Consider the following 20,137-nt stretch of genomic DNA (forward strand, 5'->3'; position numbering starts at 1 on the left):
AAGGAAGGAAGGAAGGAAGGAAGGAAGGAAGGAAGGAAGGGGAAAATAAAATAAAATAAAAGAGAGCATTCATCTGAGATCCCTCAAGTGATAAATGGCAGAGACTGAATTCAAATCCAGAGCCGAGACTGCCTGACTGCAAAGGGTCCCACACTCCTCTCTGCAAGGGAGCAGGAAGATATGTACATCATTAAGATCGTTCTGTGCCTCCACCTCCCCGCCGTGTGATTTCCACACAGAAACCTGATTCTCATGGCTTCTGTCAGGCTCATGCCTGACAATTCACCAAAAGAAAAGTAAAAAGCACCTCAGCTGAATTCAGAGTTTCTCTGTTAGCACAATGGAAATGAGATGAAGAAAGGTAGAAAACGGTTTCTCCTCTAAGACATGCATCACAAAGTGGAATTACAAAGAGAAAACAGAGCCGCAGGAATCAGTGCAAAAATGAAGTCTGTATTATCAGAGAATAAAATACGGGTATCCATAACTATCGTCCTCTACACCCCCCCCACCCGCCCCTGGGTCTAGGACACTGTCTCTACCATTTCTCAACCCCCTTGAGAGTCAGGACCAAACACCCAATGCCGTCGATTCCAGGATGCGTGGCTTTTCCTGTTCCAACATCTCTGAAATGGGGAATGCATCTCAAAACTGACGAAATGATGGTGCATCTTACAATCCTTAGCACCTAAAGCCTCAAATTAATACATTAATGTGGCTTTGAAATTATATAAGTGCAGTGTTTTAGATGATTCGAAACGCTCCCAGATACTCTGTCTCATTTAAGTTCCACAACAGGCAGGCCAAATAGGTTTTTAGTTCACACGGATCACACTTAAATACAACGGAGAAACTGGCTGACGCAGACTACTCAGTGATTTGCCTAAGCAAGTGGACTTGGATTTTCTTAGCGCTGGGTCCACGGGGAGGAATCCAGCACTGAAGTGCGCATGACACAGGAGAGATGCTGGGGGGCTTGCTACGTGTTCCTTCTTCCTGCTTCCTTATGCTCGGCTGTATTTTTGTAATTAATATGCATCAGTTCTATAACAGGGTGGAGGACAACAGAGAAAGAATCTTACCCTCTCATCCCACGCTCAAGAAATACAATTCTAGGGCAAAAGGAAGACAGCACAATAGACACTCCAATATTCTTAGAGAAATTCAGAAAGAATTTCTCTAAGAATAGCAGTCCTTTATTTTGCAACAAAATAGTCACATTTTTTTTTAAATGGCTGGTTTAATTCTTTCCACCACTGGTTTGTACTTGCCACAAGAAATGGACAGATCGTCTTTTCCATTTATGTGCCCCTACCTTCCGCCTCTTCCCAAGCAAGTTCCAAGACAGTCTGCATGTCACCTCTCCAGCACAGTCCCTTTCCTCATGGCTCCCAATTTCATATTCTCAGCAAGGCCTGGCCGGGCCTGCAGGAAAACCAGAGGAAGGCCGGAGCCAACCGGAGAGGGTACAGGGCTCAGTCTCTGCGGGCTTTCCCAGGGTTCAAGGAGCTGTGATGGAAGGCAGCCTCATTCCACTGTGAGGCTCCCAGTATCAGCTGGAGAGACGGCCACCAAGCCCCTGGACAGGAAAGGGGTCTGGTGTGTTCTTCCCCTAGGAAATCTGGGTGATTTAACTGTTTTTGGGCTGGATGTCCTGGTCTCCCCTACCCCTATCTATTCTGAGGCAGTGAAAACCAGATCAGAAGAGGGTTACCCCCAGGCCCCCACACCTGGACCAGCCAAGCCCCTGCCTTCTCTCTCCGGGGCTTGTTATCAAGCCAAACTTTGGTCTATTTGCCCCATGCAGTGGAGCTAAACACTGCCATCAGGATAGCGTGAGACAGTGTGAGGTATTCACTGCAGGGTGCCAGGCAAGGAGAGCTGGGCGGCTGGCGCTTAAGACCTAACTCCCACATGACGTGCAGGTAAGAGTTTTTAAAGGCAGGGAGGCAGAGGTTACAGTGCGAGGTATTAACTGCAGGGTGCCAGGCAAGAAGAGTTGGGCAGCTAGTGCTTAAGCCTCAACTCCCAGGTGGCTTACAGGTAAGAGTTTTTAAAGAGGGGGAGGCAGAGGTTACAGGCAAAGTCATAAATCAATACCTGAAGGCCCTACATCAGTTTGACCTAGAAAGGTGGGACATCGCAAAGCAGGGGCCCACAGGTCAAAAGTGGATTCAAAGATTTTTTGATTTGCTACTGGTTAAGGAGGCAAAGCTTTGTCTACAAATTGAGGATCAGCAGAAATTAATGGTGTCTGGACTGTGGACGTGACTTCCTTCAGGCCTCTCAGGAAGAAATTTAAAACAAAAAACAAAAACCAGCAGTCAGAGTTCTGTCCTCAGTTTACCCTTACCTGAGGTGTATGTGCCACAAACGCATTTATTATTTGGTGGGGGTCCAAGTTCCTAAAAAAAACGACTCAGGGACATATATTAAGGTATTATCTTTAATTTTTATTAAAAATCAAGCATTTTGTGACTGGCTTTTTAGATACTGTTTTAAGCTATCTTCTGGTTTTTTAGGTTGTTGATTTCTTCCTCAAGCCTAGCTAGATGCCCAGAATATTTTTAATAGTTAAATTTTTAAAATTTTTATATTGGAGGGTACCTGGCAGGCTCCTAAGAGGGGCTCCTACCCTGTCTCAGGCTCAGCCTCTACCTTTCTGCTCCCATGAGACACAGGGCAGTCTCAGGTTTGGGCCAGCCCTCCTGCTGCTTGCCCATTCGAGTCCCCGCCTACCCCACCCACCTTCCATCTTGACCCACTTTGCTGCTTCCCTGGTGTCCCACAAACTCATTAAAGTGGTTTAGCCATGGTCAGCCAAGCCTGACTGAATACATGGGAGCTGTCGCCGAGACTTCCAAACCTGTCGGGGTGTAAATCCCAGACTCTCCATTGGCAGAAATCCCACCAAGGGCACAGCCGGGCAGCAGCTCCAGGCTGCCTGTCCTTCTGCCCCTGCACGGGAGCACCCTTCTCAGGGGAGACACAGGGGTCAGCCCCCAGCCCTTCATGTTCCTGATACGACGTGACTCATGCTGGCTGCCTCCCCAGTAAACCCCAAACTGCCTCAGTGTCAAACTGGTGTTCCTTGAAGCACCCCACTCAATGGTGGGGTAAACATCAGGCTCCCAGACCCTTCACAACTGGCCGAGCACAGGGAGTCCTTGGAATCAGCCACTGTTCAGCAGCATCCAGAAACGAGCATTTAATGAGGGCTTTCTAAGTGCCAGACCTCATGCTAAGTGTTTCTCCCATGCCACTCGGTGGGTATTGTATGCCAGGCTATGAGGAGCACCTGTGCCACTGGGCCAGTGTAGTGTGGTAGGTGAAGAAATCCCTCAAAATCTTCTCAAGTGAAGCAATCAGAGAGGTTTAGCTTACAGAACAAAGATATGGAAGGTAGTAGAATGCGGCATGAGAAAGGTCCTCAAATAGCAGGGAGATTTTCATGTGCAAGAGGTATTAGGACTAGAAAGTTCCACAGTGATGGAGTCACTCACATCATCAGCTCACTCAAAGCTTCAGAGACCAGAGAGGACTTCAGGGATGGTAGACTCGGACACCACATTCGACACATAAGAACATGGAGGTCATGCGCATCTCAAGGCAGTAATCCTGCAACTGTGCCTGTTCACCGCACTTCAGCAGACGGGTGATGCCCGTCCACAGGAAGCTGCAGAAGCAACGCCTGCTCTGCTGAGCCAGGAGGTTGGCCTGGAACAACCTGGGGTCCTCTCAGATCCAATGCACTGATGCTGAGTGACTAAAAGGGCTCGGCAGCCTTTCAGTGTCAGGGCAACCAACCACAGCAGGACACTCGGCCAACCCACAGCAGCACGCAGAATACCCATGGACCAAACCTGCACATGCACCCTGAGTCTCAAACGACAGCTGAACTTATTTTTTTTAAGTGATAGAATTATTGGGGCGTGGGGAGGGGTGGTAAGGACCCTCAGGTGTATTGTTTCCTCTTGAAAGAGTTAAATTTGTGGGCCAGGTTCAGTAGTTCACTCTTAAAATCCCAGGACTTTGATAGGCTGAGGGGGGCAGATCACTTGAAGTCAAAAGCTCGAGACCAGCCTGGACAACACAGCAAGACCCCATCTCTACAAAAAAATGAACAAGTTAGCCAGTTATCTCTGCTCACATAGATCCAGTTCTTCTAAAAAAAAAAAAAAATCCCTCTTCATAATGAATTTTAAATCAAACTATAATATTAAGAGAGTCTTCATACAGACGAAAGAGGAGGTGTCGGTTTATCACATAGCACCAGCTCAGACAGAGCTCACAGCAGGATTTAGGGTCGCTGCAAAGTCCCTGTTTAAGGGGACTGTTAAGGGTCCCTGCAAAGACTGTGAATTCAGTAGGGATGCGCTGGTCACATGACCCTGCGTCGGGCAGCAATGGGAGGGGGAACAGGCATGATGGCACATGCCTATAGTCCCAGCTACTAAGGAGGCTGAGGAGGGAGGATCTCTTGAGCCCAGGAGTTTGAAGCCTCAGTGAGCCACGATCATACCTCTGCACTCTAGCCCAGGGGGCCAGGCAAAATCTCATCTCTAAAAAAAATAAAATATTTAGAGTTAAATTTGTGGATTTTCTCCCCCAGTAACAAACAGGTTATAGGACAGGAAAGAAAAAAGTCTTAAGAAACAGAAAAATTCACAGCATATCTGCAGTCAGAATTTGGCTTTGAATCCTGGCAACATAATCTATTTTGAGCATGAGACAAGTTTTGCTAATTCCTAATGAGCCAGATTAGAAACAGACTACAAACGAACAGCAAACTCATCATAAAATTATGAGAGAGCCCAAAATACACCGAATTACTGATGCATCGCGAGCAGCGGCATTTGGCCACTGAGTAAAAGCAGGGTGTGTGCTTCACAAGTGTCGCGGGGGCTTCAGGAAGAAGGGGCTGGCGGAAGCATTGCTGATAATCCAGAAAATCCTCTCCACTGACTCAAACATCCAGCAGTGCCAGGCTGAGCTGCTCTCAACAGTGCTGAGGCATGAGATGTCCCTGAACCAGAAAGTGCAGGTGCCCTGGATGGGGCTTGGGGCACCCCACATATACGAATATGGGGGCTCAGGAAGGCTGTCCTAAGCTGATGCTCTGGCAGAAAGAGGAACTTCCAAGAGATAAGGAGACTGGAGCAAGGAAGGACCTGAAGACAGATACCTCTCAGCCAACGCTCAGGCTCCTGTGACACTCAGGAGAGACTAGCTTGGGGGAAAAAGGGAAAGCCCCCTAGCCCCCAACACACACACACACACACACACACACACACACACACACACACTCCCCCCCCCTCACCATTATGAAAATCCCTTCTCTAAGATTGTTCCTGCTTCACTGGATTGATAAGGAGGTAATCCCTATCCAAAGCCAGCAACTCCAGAGGCAATCCAGAAGCCAGTGGCTCCAACCCTGGTGCACAAGACCCAAGCGATCCCCTGTATTTACTAAACGGCCACGCAGAAGATGGGCTCTGTGCCCTCCACAGAACAGAGCTTCCAGGAAGAGGCAGAGCCCCCCAAAACTCCAGGCAGCTGAGGGCTTCAGGGCCACAAAAATCAAAATAATATTAGAGAACGCACACCTGCCCTTGTAAACACCATGACAAGGGAAGGTCCTGTTTTCCTCCATAACCCCATACACACATTCTCCAGTGTTCTTGCATTTAGAAGTACCTGCACATGGTGAGTAGAGTGTGACAGAAAGGCTAGGCTATAGGTCAGATGGCCCCACATGGCCAGAATGGTACTAAATGGCTTCTGAGGTCCTGACCATCCCTGGCCTCATAGGTAATGGTGAGGATTCGGACACCCTTCCTGCTACCACCCAGCTGGTGATGAGAAACTCTAGAGATGGAAAGAAAAGCTGTATCTAGAACAAATCATCCCATTCAGTCTGTGCCTGCATCCCCTGCACAGCCCACGGGGCCACGGGGATAGATGGTTCCTTAGAGGGCATCATGGGCCACACCAGCTGGCTTCACGGGGAGGACGGAGGGGAGGCTCCGTCTTGGCATGTAAGACAACCCATCTTACATGCCAGGTCAGCAATACTGTAACGAGGAATGAGTTACAACAATTCACACCTCAAAAGAGTCCACACACCTGGGAGTATTCGGATGACCTGATAACGGAAGCACATCACTGGGGAGGATTACAGCGAGCACTACCGGGAGCACATCACTGGGGAGGATTACAGTGAGCACCACCGGGAGCACATCACTGGGGAGGATTACAGCGAGCACCACCGGGAGCACATCACTGGGGAGGACTACAGTGAGCACCACCGGGAGCACATCACTGGGGAGGATTACAGCAAGCACCACCAGAAGCACATCACTGGGAAGGATTACAGCGAGCACCACTGCAAGGTGCTCACACAGATCCAGTTCTTTAAAATTAAAACAAATCCCTCTTCATAATAAATTTTAAATCAAACTGTAATATTGAGAGAGAGTCTTCCACAAAGATGAACGAGGAGGTAACAGTCTATCACAAAGCACCAGCTCAGGCAGGGCTCACAGCAAGATTTAGGGTCTATACAAAGTCCCTGTTTCTGAATAAAGTAGGGGTGGGTTGGTCACACGCCCCCTCAGGCAACAATGGGAGGGGGAATGTTTGTTTAAGGGGTTTTTCCCAGGCACTAAACTCAGTGCAAAATACTAATATCCATCCAAAAAAGAGGAGAGCCGCTCCCCCAACCTCCATTCACCCACTACCAGGAAGAGGAAACCATCAGACTGAGTGATTAGGTTGCAGTTTTCCAGGAATGGTTTAGGTCTGAAAACAAAGGTCAGCCCCATAAATCCTCTTCTCCTCACTGCAAATCCCACAGGGGACAATCACCCTGGGCACTGCTGATCCTGCGCTGGGTGCAGTCACTCCGGGGCATGCCTCAGTCTCTCCGGGGCGTGCCTCAGTCTCTCCTCGGGAAAGTGTGCACGTGGGGTTATACGGCCTGGAACACTCTTACGCACCAAAATCTACAACCTCCAGTAAGAAACACCCACTATCCCTTTGTACAACTTTAGATTTGGTCAACATAATTGACATTTCCCGTAGACGCGATATTACAACCCCATGCACACACTTTCCCGAGGAGAGACTGAGGCATTCGAGTGACGGTGCCTGCGCGAGGATGGCCTTCTGAGCCACTCTCATTCCCATTCATGTTCCTACCATGAGACAGGATGGGGGTAGGTGCCTCTCTTCCCACACCCCAAGCCCTCTCATGGCCTGAGTATGCATTAGTCCTCAGCTGCAACCCCTTATAAGACAAAGGTCGCTCTGTTTCCTGGTCTCCCGGTCTCAAGGATCCAAGCTTGCAGCCTTCCATCCCTCCCTCTCAGAGCACCTTAGTGGGCCACAAAAAGTGCACAGCTGCCCTGTCTCCTCAACTATACTGATTGCCAGGCCCTTTCCACATTCTGCAGAGGGATGCCTGCCCCCCCACAATCTGGCCCTGCCTATGTCTCCACTCTGGGTGCTCCTACAGTCCTCTCCTAGCATAGCATCCCACACTCCTGCTCTGGGAAGTTCCCATTGCCATGTCCAAAGCTGTGCTGGGGCTGCCCCCATACCCACGGCCCTCACACACTCGTATAGGAAATTGCGTTCATTCTTTGGGTGTGGCTCAGGGGTCTCTGCTCCAAAAGGCCTCCCTGCTCCTTGCTCCTCTGGAGCTGTTAGGTGTCCTTCCTCTCTCCCTAATAGCCCACACACCTATCCTCTGCACGCTGGCCTCTCCATGCTTAAGGGTCACTACCTGTCTGCGTGCTGCCTACACCCAACCTCTGAGCACTGGGGGTAGCCACTTTCCTTTGTGTATTCCCATGGAACGGAAGGAGGAAAAGAAAGACAGGAGAGTGACACTAAAGCTCTGTCATTAACCCCTTTTAGGAGTGGCACACGTTCTAAGCCTGAAGAAACGATGACACGAGGCAAAGCGTTTTTTTTTAAAGAGTTTAAGTTTTCACTTGAACAGAATACTGGGATGTCACTGTTGGAAAGTGCTCACAATTTGTCGTCTAAGCTGAAGTTGCCTGTTCTCCTTCCTACCTTAATATAGTTCCTCACGGTCTCAGGCAGCTGCCAAAACCCCTCTAAATAAGCGGCACTCTTACCCACCAAAATCTACAACCTCCGATGCGAAACTCCCACCATCCCTTTGTACAGCTTCAGATTTTGTCAACATTATTGACAAAATCCCACACATGCGACATTACAAGACACAAATTTTCAGACACGATCTTGGCTGAAAGGCTCACGATCCAAACGCAGTAAACCTTTCATCTCTCCTTATTCTCTCTGCCTTTAATTTAAAATACGTGATGCTGTCAAAGACCCTTCAGGCCTCACAACACTCCTCAGGGAAGGGTCATTAGGACCCGGCAGCAATTGAGAAACACAGGGACATTCCAACCAGCTATTCCTTCTTGCTCCCCAAGGCCCCCTTCTCCTGCCTATACAACTTCTTTAGTCCCGTCTCTGTTACTTTGATTTGGGAAAGGGATTCTGCACTCTAATTGTGTGATGGGTTACTGCATCTTCATTTACATTCATTCTCCAATCTGGTATCGAATTTCAAACACTTGGCAGTCTTTGGCAGCCAACAATGCATAACCAGGCTTAGGAAGCCTTCACATTTGACAAGAATAGAGAATAACAGCTTAGCGAAGACCAGGTTACAGGTCACATGGAGTCTTTCCAACTTCATCAACAAATAAACAAAGCAAAATCTAAGTGCAGGGCTGCCGTCTGTTTGCTGGAAGGGAACAAGACTCTTGAAAACAGCCAGCGGTGCAGACAGCACAGTGTGATCTTCCAGTGTTCAGAGGACTGATGAGTGCACGGTAACCACAGGGCCACAATCCTGAGCTAATGACCACAGAGCTGGGTTCTCAGAAAGAAAGACCACATTCCTAGACGCACAGGACCCTAGACTGCCACGGGGGTAATGCAGGTGGCACCATCATGGCAGGTCCCACCCAACCCTGTGACTCCATTTTGGTTGCTGAATTCATGAGAAACACTCAGGCCAAAAGACAGTGGGAGGTCCCAAGACTGTGGCTAGTATTTCTCCAAGGATCTGCAAAACTTTAGTGTGTTCAGGAATGTCAGGGAAATGCACTGCCCTTGTTCCACATCACTCTAATGAGAAGTGCTGCCCGCGTCCTCCAAATACCTGGAGCCTGGGAGTTACTCCCATTAGGCCTCACCACAGTTATTTCTGGACATGATGCAACCTGAGAGATTTCTCGTGCCTCAGGTAGATTTGGGGAGAACTCAATTATATTTTCTTTGCTTTTTAGTAACATTAACATGCCACTGGTGACAAGGGGACATGCCAGCTTGTCACACATCCAGTATAGCCATAGATCAGGTCAGAATGGCTCTTGTTGACAGACGGCTCTTGCAGCAATGTTTAGCAACACACCAGCACACAACATGCTTAAGGGCTGGTGTCTCTCCCTCCGCTGTCTCCATGCCTACCTCAAAATTAAAGAGAAGGAAATAATAAAATTAACCCCCAGAAAGTACTTATCCGTACTTGGACTTAATTCATTTCCATCTGAATCCAGGCCGGGCAATATTCTTGACATGGTATAGATCTGATAACAATGTCTGTCTTTCTTTTTAAAGTTGAGCCAGGCATTGACTGGTTTAAGGGCTGCTTAGTCCAAAGGACAGGGAGTCGTAGGTTTAGGTCACCCTCATGTCATTGTCGGCATGCCTTCATTACGTGGCAAAAGCTGTACATTTGGAGCTACAGAGTTCACCAAATAAACAGAATAACTAAATAACCAATAGCAGGTGTTTTCACATTTTTAGGGTGCCCTGACAGTGTGGTTTGGGGGTTTGGTTTCTGTATCACATCTGCTAAGTGTGCACGTCATTTTCAAAACCACAGATGCCGGGAAACTAGCAAACGAATGCAATGATCATGAGGTTAAAGTAGACAAAAGAAGGCAATTAAAACATTTCCACTACCCACCATATAAAAGAAGAACATAAGTACACCTGCTGCCTTCCAAATAAAATATATATATCTTCCTTTCCATTCAGAGTAGAAACTAAAAAAGACTTAAGCTATGAACTCAAGGCCTGTTTCCACTAGGGCTAAGCCAAGACGATACCAAACGTGTACGAAATGAGACAACTGAGAAGCAAAGGCGGCGTCGGCCCTCACAGGTCTGCAGAGCAGTGTCTAAACTCAGCTGTGCGGGCAACACACACACAGACATGCAACTGGTATACGTCTGTTATTTTTGAACCCCAGAACTCACACAAAGACATGAAGGACCTGCACGTGTCCCTCTTCAAAGCAGTCTCCTGGGGAGACCCTCGGTATTCCCACAATGCTGTCATCATTCAAAATTACTTCTGGAACTCCCCTAATGGGTTGGCCCCCAGAGCCAACGCCTCATGTTCATCCTTTAAAGCATATTTGCTTCCTGGAAAGAGCTAACAACCACTTGGAGCCAAGAGTCACGAATAAGGCAGGTGACTGAGATTGGTAATTTTGTTCTTGGTCAGACACTCACAGTGGCCACCAAATGGCAAGTATAACTTTTTCAGAAGCCTCATGGACTAGCTGTGACCACAGTGCCAAGAGCAGAGGTTCAGCAATGTTCTGAACACTGAAAACAACTGTGAACCCACCTCCTAAACAGCATGTTTGAAGCTCGCCACTTTGAACACACTTGCTCTGACTGCTCTGATTAGCCTATGAAACCCAGCCTGTGTCTTCAGAACAATGTCATGATAAATCACTACTGCAAATCCCCAACTCAGTGTAGCCCCAGATAAGTTATTATTAACAAGAGGACACGGGACACTTCAACTGCCAATCAAGAGATGATAGGCCACAACCCTGCACAGAGACGTCTCCATTCCACAGGCAGACGTCAACGCCAGGAGTATGTGCAGACATAAATATGCACTACACGTGTGTGCGGAGGTCTATATATACAGCACAGATTCACAGCTCATCCCAAATCATCCTTAGTGGGCTTATCCTAAATATAGATAATAAATTCAATGTTAATAATAGCTGAGACCTTTAAAATGCTCTGGAGGAAAACACACACACACACACGAATGCACACACACGCACATACGCACACGCACACACACACCGAGCCACCCTTACGCATTCCTGCACACTGATCCACTGTAGTTTTCTGGTTTCCTTATCCCTGGGAAGAAAATTGTGTCAAAGACGTACACTCAAGAAATGTGAGCTAAACACTGACAGAGACCCTCTCTGAAACACTTGTCCCCACATGCTATGATTTGAAAAGGTGTCGGGGTCACTGAGAGACCAGGTTGGGGGAGAGAGAGGAGCATCGGAGTAGCCACCGATTTGGGGGCCTCAGGGCTTGGGATTTATTTAACAGATTTTCTGAACCTGTCTCACAGAGAATGAATTCTTTCGAGGGAAGCTGTACCTTTTCTTTTCTAACCCACTACAAAAGAATTGGTCCACTAGCCACTATAGTTTGCCAACTATACCCAAGGAAAGCTCCCAGCTGACTGTCCGCCCGTGCTCGTGGGGCAAAGGTTTATGAGGAAAATGGTATTCTCCCAATTCCCGGCAAACAACCTGTTCGTAAGGTGCAGTACTGCCCAGGAGGAAGGGTGAACACTGGATTCAAATTCTAAACTCACAGTTCCAGCTACCTGGGAGGCTGAGGCTTGAAGGGTTGAGCCCAAGAGTTCAAGGCCAGCCTGGGCAACATGGTAAGACCATGTCTCTTTAAAAAAAAAAGAAAAGAAAAGCATATCAGCATTTAAATAAACTACAAAGGGAAATATAAATCTATATATCAAAAAATAAACTTTGTAAGATAAATTCTAAATCCCTCCTCCCCTCTTCTAGCTGTGTGATCTTAAGCAAGTTACTGGTGCTCCCAATGTCCCTTTTTTGGGATCTATGCAAAGTGAGTTTGGAAGAGCACTCACCCTCCTGGGGCTGCTGTAGGGACTGACTCCGTGGGTGTGGAAAGTCCCCAGCACAGTGCCTGAGTTACAGTTAGTTATTATCGTTTGTGATGATGGCAACCTATCTCCCCTGATGCAGTGAGGGGACTGACAGGCACATACCAGTGACAGCTACCCATCCTTTGCCACCTGGAGAAGAGCTGCTCAGAACTAAAAGCAGACACTGATGTTCTCCTCGACAAACACAAAGCCTTATGAAATGCACACCCACCTAATCCTCCCCTCAAACCTTGCCTTGAGTATTCCAGAATGGTGCTAGGGTTTTCCTCCTCAAAGAGGTAACCCATCAGAAATGTGGCAGTCAAAAAGAAGAGGGGAGTCAGGGAATGCAACCAGGATGGGGACAGAAACAAAAAGAAACAAGGAAAATCAAGAAGGCAAGCAGGGGAGGGCAGGAAAGCAAAAAGAGTTGTCTGCTCATGCACAAAAGCCTGCTGGTGCTTCCTCCAGTGCAGGGAGCCTCCTCCTCTGCCGGCCGCAGTGCTAAGACAGCGCTTCCTCAGGTGTGGTCCAGGGACCTATACAAAACCTTTACATCCCCACAGGCCTGTGCCAGCGCACAGCAGGCATGTGCAGCACCAAAGCTCCTGCAGAAAAGAGGAAAGAGCTGGAAGTGGACCTCCAGATCCCAGGGAGTGTCAACAGGGAAGTGGCTCCATGCCATTTGGACACTGCTTGGAGCTCACTGCTTTAAACATCCTCCCTTCAGAGAAGCACTGGGAAAGGGACTGCGGCCAGCAGGATGCAGTGCCAGGGAGAACCACTTGGTATGTACCATTCTAAGACATGTTTTCAATCTGGAAGAAGATGAGGAGTCCTAAGCTGCAGTTAACCAATTTCTGGCCTATGTTTACATCAAAGGTTGCTTATAAGCCACTCGGCCTATGAGTATTAAGGAAGTCACTGGGAATTTTATTTTATCTCAGGGGTAGAAGCTGCATGACCTAGCCCAAGATTCAGATGTGTCTGGCCATGTGTGACGACCTAGGGCCACAGCCACTGGAAAGCACATGCCTGCAGGGCGTTCTGCATGTGTGAAGGAGGATGAGGCAAGTTTTCTCTCCCAAGCAGCCTGGGGAAAGGCTGAGGAGAAAGGAATGCTGTTGTTTGGGTGACCAGCCTGAGGAGCTGTGCGTCCCTGAGTCCTGAGGAGGGAAGGGCAGATCGGCACTGAGCAGCTGTTTTCATGATTGATGTGCCGCTTGGTGTCCAGCTAGCATGGGTGACACCAGAGGGGAGAGGCACGGGACTCCACCTAGACACAGAACACAGCGTTCACGAAGCCGACTCCAGGGATGCGTGGACAGCACTGAGGCGCCAAGAGGGTTTGTAGCTTAGCAGGTTTGGGAAGCAACGCCCTTGGCGAGGACCACCCTCTTCTTGGGAAGAGCCCTGGAGATGACTGACAAGGGAGCAGATGACATCCACGAGGCAGGCCAGGACCCAAGAGCATCCAAGGGCTGTTCCTGATGGGCACCTCCTAGATCCCTAGAATCTAACGGGTGAAACTCTGAGAAGAGACAAGGCAAGCTGGGTTAACACTGTTACCATGTAACCTTCTAACGCCAGCTGCTGAGGCCTGGAGAAACCCAGGTGTAGTCTTAACACTGCCCGCCACACATGCGAGGCTAGTGAGGACTGCAGTGCATGGTGGTGGACACTCAGATGTTCCAGCCAGGTGCCGAAAGTGCAGGGGAGGCACAGGAAGGCAGGCTGCCTGGGGCCCAATAGCGAACTGCAAACGCTTCCCAGCACAGAGGACCAGGGCTCTCTGGGAAAGGCTGACTCCAGGTCTGAGGCAGGAAAAGACAATGTGACCCTGGGAATCTTATCACACCACACAGCAACACAGTGCTCAAACGCCATGACAATCACACCAACAGGACACAGGGCTCACCTCAAGCAGCTTTCACTGGCCAAAGCTGGGAAAACGTGAACCCTAATTAATAATCGTAACTGGAATAAGCTGAAATGCAAAATGTGTAAGTCCATACAATGCCACAAAACCAAACAACCAAAAAGCCCTATCTAGTTACCACCGACTAGAAACTGATAAATAAAAGGAAGAAACTGATATGGGTGTTATCTCTCCCCCACGGACAGTACCACCGGGTAAACAAATAGTGGACAGGGAGGAGTTCTCTTTATACCAGCATTCTAGCAAACAAATTACAAACACAGAATTAAAATATTACAATGTCGAAAGTCTAAAGAACTAGGAGATACAGACACTGAGTATCAATGGCTGCCTCGGCCATAAAAACCCAGTGCCATGTGCCTCCAGGTCAAAGAGTGCAGCACAGACCCCACGTGGAAAGCAGGGGGGGGTCTCATCCCTCATCCTCATCCCTCAAAAAGGAAGAAATAAATCAAATCGGAATCTCGTCAAGGCTCTACACTCAGCTTCCCATTTGCAGGAAACACAGAGCACAGAGGAACATGGAAAACTACACCATGGGGACGCAAGCCACAAAATCCAGGCTGGAAAACAGTAAGGCGATTCCCAGCTCCCCTCACCAAAACTGGCATGCACAAGCCAACGAAACGGCCAAAAGCAGAGAGAAAAAAGAAAACGCTGATTTTCCAAGAGTCACAGGTTATATGAATCAACCACAGTAGGTAACTTTAAACAAATCTTGAATTAAGAAAAATTATAAATACAGGTGTAACATTTATGAACCAAACGGAGGCTTGAGCAATAATTAAAAATTGATGCTATTAATGAACTTGTTAATTGTTTTTAAGTACGATTTATGGTACTGTGAGTTCAAACTATCTTTTAGCAACACATACTAAAGTATTTATAGGTAAAATAACATTATTTCTGGGGCCCATTTCCAGGCAGTGATGGACAGAACAAGGCTGACCATACACTGATGGGGCAAAGGCAGGGTGAGGGGCAGGCAGAGTTCATTACACTACTGAGTCTACTTACATATATTTGAGCTTTACTATGAGAATTTTTTTTTTAAATCAGGCTAGGTGAGAGGAAGGGTGTCAAGGAAGAGGTGCCACCTGAACTGCATCTTACAGCGTAGGAAGGCCGGATGGTACTCCCACTGAGACAACACAGGGAGGAGCCACGCAGGGAGAGAACCACCAGCCAGTCCCTGCAGGGCAAAGGCAGAAAATAGCTGAGGCAGGAGAGAGGTGGGGACAGGCCAGGGCTCTGGGGAGATAAAGCCCAGCCACACTTGTGCTTCAGGCCCTGCAGGGACTCTGGTGATCCTGCAGATGGCAGCACTGATGGGACCGGCACAGAGAGGGGCCACCCAGGAAGGCATCACAACAGATGTGGCTGCTATGTGTGACTAACCACCCTGGTCAAAAAATAGGCTTGCACACTTTGGAAGACAGTTTGGCAGGATCTTACAAAACTAAGTGTACACTTTCCACGCAGTCCAGCGAACACACTCCTTGGTATTTATCCAAAGGAGCTGAAAATTTATGTCCACACAAGTTTTATGTGCACACAAAAACCTGCACACACGTGTTCACAACAGCTTTATTCATAATTGCTGCAATGTGAAGCAACCAAGATGCCCTTTGTCATGATGGACAGACATCTAGGCAAGTGGATAAACTGTGGTATATCTAGACAACGGAATAGTATTCAGTGCTAAAAAGAAATGAGCTGTCAAGCCATGAACAGCCATGGAAGAACCTTAAATACATATGACTAAGCGAAAGAAGCCAATTTGAAAAGGCTACATACCGAACGAGTCCAACATTCGGGGAAAGGCAAAGTGATGGAGGCAGTAAAATGATCAGTGGTTATCACGGGTTGAGAGGGAGGGGCGACAGGGAGCACACAGACAATTCCAAGGGGAGTGAAGCTTTTCCATATGACGCTGCCCAGAACAGAGTGAGGCGGGTGCTTTCATCAGACAGGCATACCTTGCTTTACTGCACTTCACTCTGATGGACTTCACAGATGCTGTGTTTTTTACAAACTGAAGGTGTGTGGCAACCCTACAGCGAGCAAGTCTATCACTGCCAGTTTTTTTCCAACAGCGCGTGCTCACTTCTTCTCCGTGTCACATTTTGGCCATTCTCACGATATTTTGACCTTTTTCATGGTAATATCTTATGGTGGTCTGCAGTCAGTGGTCTTTGATGATATTACAGTCATCATTTTGGAGCACCACGAACCATATAAAATGGCAAGCTTAGCGGATAAACAGCGTGTATTCTGACTTCCCCATCGACTGGCGGCTCCCCCATTTCTCCCCCTCTCCTCAAGCCTCTCTATTCCCTGCAATACCACGGTACTTAAATTAGGCCAGTGAATAACCCTACAATGGCCTCTGAGTGCTCAAGTGAAAGGGGGAGCGTGGCACACCTCTCACTTTAAATCGAAAACTAGACTTGATTAAGCTCACTGAGGAAGGCCAGTAAGCTAAGTGTGAATGCAATGGACAAGTTCTTGAAGGAAATTACAAGTGCTACTCCAGGGAACAAACGAACCATAAGAAAGCCAAACAGCCTTACTGCTGATATGGAGAAACAGTGGTCTGGATGGAAGATCAAACCAGCGACAGCATTTCCTTAAGCCAAAGCCTAATCCAGAGCAAGGCCCTTACTCTCTTCAATTCTGTGAAAGCTAACAGTGTGTGAGGAAGCTGCGGAAGAAAAGCCAAAAGCTAGGAGAGGTTGATTCATGAGGTTTAAGGGAAGAAGCCACCTCCACACCATAAACATGCAAGGTAAAGCAGCAAGTGCTGATGGAGAAGCTGCAGCGATCTACCTAAGATCTACCTAAGACCCAGATGATCTACCTAAGATCACGGATGAAGGTGGCCATCCTACAGCCGCCTTCTATTGGAAGAAGATGCCACCTAGGACCATCATTGCTAGCAAGGAGACGCCAATGCTTGGCTTCAAAGCTTCAAAGGACAGTCTTGATTCTCCTGTAAGAGGCTAACACACCTGGGGACTTTAAGCTGAAGCCAATGCTCATTTACCATTCCCAAAATTCTAGCACCCTGAAGAATTACATTAAATCTACTCTACCTGTGCTCTAGAAATGGAAGAACAGAGCATGGATGACAGCACATCTGTTTACAGCACAGTTTATAGAAGATTTTAAATCTATGTTGAGACTGTTCAGAAGAAAAGTATTCCTGTCAAAAGACTACTGATCACTGACAACACGCCTGGTCAGCCAAGAGCTCTGACGGAGATGCGCAAGGAAATGAATCCTGTTCTCAAGCCCGCTAACACAACATCCACTCTGCAGCCCATGGATCAAGCAGTAATTACAACCTTTAAGTCTTATGTAAGAAATACATCTTGTAAAGCTATAGGTGCTATAGACAGTGACTCTTCTTACGGAACTGGGCAAAGTCAAGTGAAATCCTTCTGGAAAGAATTCACCCTTCCAGTTGCCATTAAGAGCATTCGTGATTCACAGAAAAGATAAAAATATCAACACTAAGCGGAGTGTATAAGTAGTTGATTCCAACCTTCATGGATGACTGAGGGGTTCAAGATTAGAGTGGAGAAAGAAACTGCAGATGTGGTGGAAACAGCAAGAGAACTAGAAGTGGAGATGACAGCTGTGACTGAATTGCTGCAAACTTATGATAAAACTTGGACAAAGTCATGGAAGAGCAAGGAAAGTGGTTTTTGAGATGGAATCTATTCCTAGGGAAGATGCTGTGAGCATGTCACAATTACAACAAAGGATTTAGAATAGCTGACAAAGACATGGCAGGGTTTGAGGAAACTGGCTCCTAAATTTTGAAAGAAGTACTACTGTGGGCAAAATGCTGAACAGAATTGCATGCTACAGAGCAATCTTTTGTGAAAGGAAGAGTCAATCAATATAGCAAATTGCACTGTTGTCTTAAGAAACTGTCACAGCCACCACCTCAACCTTCAACCACTACCCTGATCAGTCAGCAGCCATCAACATCCAGGCAAAAAGACTATGACTCGACTTGTTAAAGGCTCGGATGATCCTTAGCATTTCTCAGTAATAAAATATTTTGAAATTAAGAGCCATACATTGTTTAGGCATAAGGCTACTGCACACTTCATGGACCACAGTATGGTGTAAACATGACTTTTTAGGCACTAGGAAACCCAAAAAATGTGGGTGACTTGCTTGACTGCCACATTTGCTTTATTGCTGTGGTGGCCTGACATCAAACCTACAATTATCTCCGAGGTGTGTCTGTACATTTGTCCAAACCCACAGAATGTATAAAAGCAAGAGTGAACCCTGATGTAAGCTGTGGACTTGGGCGGTAAGGATGTGCCAGTGTAGGTTCGTGGACTGTAGCTAACATACCACTCTGCGGAGGGAAGCTAGATGTTGGGGTACAGGGTATACAGGAACTCGCTGTTCCTTCTGCTCAATTTTGCTGTGAACCCAAAACTGCTCTAAAAAATAAAGCGTGTTGAAAATAGATTTGCACTTTCTACATACATAAGCATCCATCTTTACTGCCATTAATGCCACACCATATATTTAGCACCAAGATCCAAGAGCTCGATTCAGCGTTCTGGACCAGACTAAAAGGTCTGATCCATTTCCTGGGTCAGCTGCATCATTTCCAGCCCACAGGCCAGCTCGCCAGCTGGCATCCAAAACTTCTGAGGTCAAGGGAATGTCTACCTGCTCCACCACCGACGCTGTTTCTCCGTTCATGCCTTGGCCGTGCCCGGCTTAACCGAAGCCCCTTCTCTGGCTGAGAATTCCTCCTACCTTGCTACCCCTGAGCAATAATTCTGTTCAACATACAGACGTAATAGTGTAGGAAACGTCTGTCCATTTACTAACCTCAAACGTCTCACTGAACTTCGCCAGGGGAGATTCACTTGGGAAGATTTCTTCACCAGGAATGGCCGGAAGCTGCCGAGTGACAGCAGGGAAAGGAACAACTAAGCCTCCCCCTAGAATGGGGCGTGGAAACACCAGGAAGCTGAACTGAAAACCTGACCCTGAATGTGGTCATAGGAATCACTGTGGACGCCCGTTTCCGAGACGCTCCGATCACCAGAGACAGCTAAATGGGTAGAAACCCCCTGAGCTAACTGAACCCAGCTCCGAACTGAAAGGAAACACACATCAAAAACCGCTTTCCCTAATGAGAATCTGACACCCAAGGCTGGGAACGCAATGGTTTTCATTCCTTCACATCAAGCACTGCACAGAGATTAAGTCCTTCATTCATCGCCTCACCCAGTAAGTCAGATGCTCAGCACATGTTGACATCATTCGGGGAAAAAAAATTCAATGACTTGCCCTGAGCCACAGCCATGAGTCACAGGCGGAACTGGGAATAGAGGCCTCGCTTCCCACATGTGGCAAGGCCAGTGACCCCTTTCCCGAAAAGCACCTTCACAGAGATCATGACCTCTTTTATCTTATCAGGTGCAAATAAGCTGCCAACACTCCATGGGCTTCGGAAGGCAAGGAGAAGAGCATCTGAAATCCCACATGCTGTCTGTGCTGGGGAAAGTCCCAACAGGCAACATCAGCCACAAGATACTTTGAGCTCCTCAGGTCCCACTCAGCAGTGACCCATCCCATCCACTTCTTGAGCACTTTGCACGGGACACTGGGCTATGCTGTCACATGACTCTTGAGCTGTGCTCTGCAGGCTTCTTGCCCCTGCGGGTGGGGTCGGGTCTTCTTAATCACCCTTGCCACAGCTGGTTCTCAGTAACAGCTCCTAGCTGACAGCAGCTCCACCCTGTAGCTCCAGGTACAAACTGGAGTTCACCCACCACATAAGTGCTGTGCAAACTGGATTCTTGAGTCAAGGAGGAGAGAACAGAGAGAGTGATTGGTACAAAGAAGACTGAGCCCTGGAAGAAGAGAACAAAGCTCATCCTTTTTCAGCAGCTCCTCGCTCTCCAAGCCTGACCTTCCCAGCGCCACACAGAGCAGGTCAGGCAGCTCTGGCATCAACAGAGTTGTTCAGGGCAGCACATCCGATGGGCTCAACGCTGGGCTTCTACCCCTCCTTCCAGATGCTGTGCTACCACCCAAATCACATGGGGACAGGACACTTCCTCAGGCCAGAAACACCTGAAGCAAGCCCCAGGCATGCTTGCAAACACACATGCAAGAGGGCACACAGAAGGTGCTGAGACCTTCACC

The 20,137-nt window shown here is 47.9% G+C and overlaps 1 protein-coding gene across 1 annotated transcript in view; it reads right to left on the reverse strand.

Annotated features, from left to right (window-relative positions):
- The window catches only part of GALNT2 (polypeptide N-acetylgalactosaminyltransferase 2), a 213,692-nt gene that overhangs the window by 148,267 nt on the left and 45,288 nt on the right, over nt 1–20,137 (reverse strand).

Source organism: Sapajus apella, unplaced genomic scaffold, assembly GCF_009761245.1.
Source record: "Sapajus apella isolate SASKATOON/1434 unplaced genomic scaffold, GSC_monkey_1.0 scaffold49, whole genome shotgun sequence".
NCBI lineage: Eukaryota > Metazoa > Chordata > Mammalia > Primates > Cebidae > Sapajus > Sapajus apella.